The 1,575-nt window shown below is 37.5% G+C and overlaps 1 pseudogene; it reads left to right on the forward strand.

Annotated features, from left to right (window-relative positions):
- The first annotated feature begins 194 nt into the window (after positions 1–194).
- Positions 195–303, forward strand: LOC126387434 (uncharacterized; annotated as a pseudogene).
- The last annotated feature ends 1,272 nt before the right edge of the window (positions 304–1,575 follow it).

Here is a 1,575-nt window from a genome sequence, read left to right on the forward strand (position 1 = left end):
TACAGAAAATTCAGGCGAGCTCTCCAAAATTGCGCCATGTTTGCATGTGATTTTTGTCATGTAAAATCCTATATCTTTCATTTTTTTGTTTCTGTAAATCCCTAATGATGTTTAGGATATACACATACAACTGTCCATTTGTTTTTTCCTCTATTTCCCACTCCAAACTGACCAATACACACCTACTACTTACTACTTACGGCCATACCACCCTGAATACGCCCGATCTCGGAAGCTAAGCAGGGTCGGGCCGGGTCAGTACTTGGATGGGAGACCACCTGGGAATATCCGGTGCTGTAAGCTATCGCGAAAATTTGAAAGGAATTGGCGATTAACCAGACTGGAAGAATCTCGTATAATCTAGGCAGACAGTCTCAAAACGTATAAGAGGGGCCTCCACAATGCCAGAGCAAACTACTACTCAGCATTAATAGAAGAAAACAAGAATAACCCCAGGTTTCTTTTCAGCACTGTAGCCAGACTGACTGAGAATCAAAGCTCTATTGAGCCTTGTATTCCTTTAGCCCTTAGCAGTAATGATTTTACAAGCTTTTTTAATGACAAAATTCTAACTATTAGAGGCAAAATTCATGACCTCCTGTCCTCAGATAGTACCTATCTAACCTCAAACACAGCTGTAAAACCTAATATATATTTAGATTGCTTCTCCCCAATTTCTCTTCAAGAATTGACCGCAGTGATTTCTTCATCTAAATCATCAACGTGTCTCTTAGACCCCATCCCAACTAGGCTACTTAAGGAGGTCTTACCTTTAGTTAACACTCACTTATTAGATATGATCAATATATCCTTATTAACAGGCTATGTACCACAGTCTTTTAAGGTAGCTGTAATTAAACCTCTCCTAAAAAAGCCCACCTAGGATCCAGAGGTGTAAGCCAACTATAGACCAATATCTAATCTTCCCTTTCTTTCAAAGATCCTTGAGAAAGTAGTCGCAGACCAGCTGTGTGACTTTCTCCATGATAATAATTTATTTGAGGAATTTCAGTCAGGATTTAGAGTGCATCATAGCACTGAGACAGCACTATTTAAAGTTAGTTAGACTCATCTCTTTACTTATTTTATTAGATCTTAGTGCGGCGTTTAACACTATTGACCATCAAATTCTGCTACAGAGACTGGAACACTTAATTGGCCTAAAAGGTTCTGCACTAAGCTGGTTTAAATCTTATTTATCTGATCGTTTTCAGTTTGTTCACGTTCATAATGAATCATCCTTACGTACTAAAGTTTGTTTTGGAGTTCCGCAAGGTTCTGTGCTCGGACCAATTCTATTCACTCTATATATGCTTCCCTTGGGTAACATCATCAGAAATCACTCTGTAAATTTCCACTGTTATGCGGATGATACACAATTGTATTTTTCGATAAAGCCAGAAGAAACAGATCAATTAACTAAACTTCAAACATACCTAAAGGAAGCATATATAGAGTAAATACTCTATATATGCTTCCTAAGCATATATAGAGTAAATACTCTATATATGCTTCCTTTAGGTAACATCATTAGAAATCAATCTGTAAATTTCCATTGTTATGCGGATGATACTC

This window comes from Epinephelus moara, unplaced genomic scaffold (genome assembly GCF_006386435.1).
Source record: "Epinephelus moara isolate mb unplaced genomic scaffold, YSFRI_EMoa_1.0 scaffold4236, whole genome shotgun sequence".
In the NCBI taxonomy this organism is placed as follows: Eukaryota; Metazoa; Chordata; class Actinopteri; order Perciformes; family Serranidae; genus Epinephelus; species Epinephelus moara.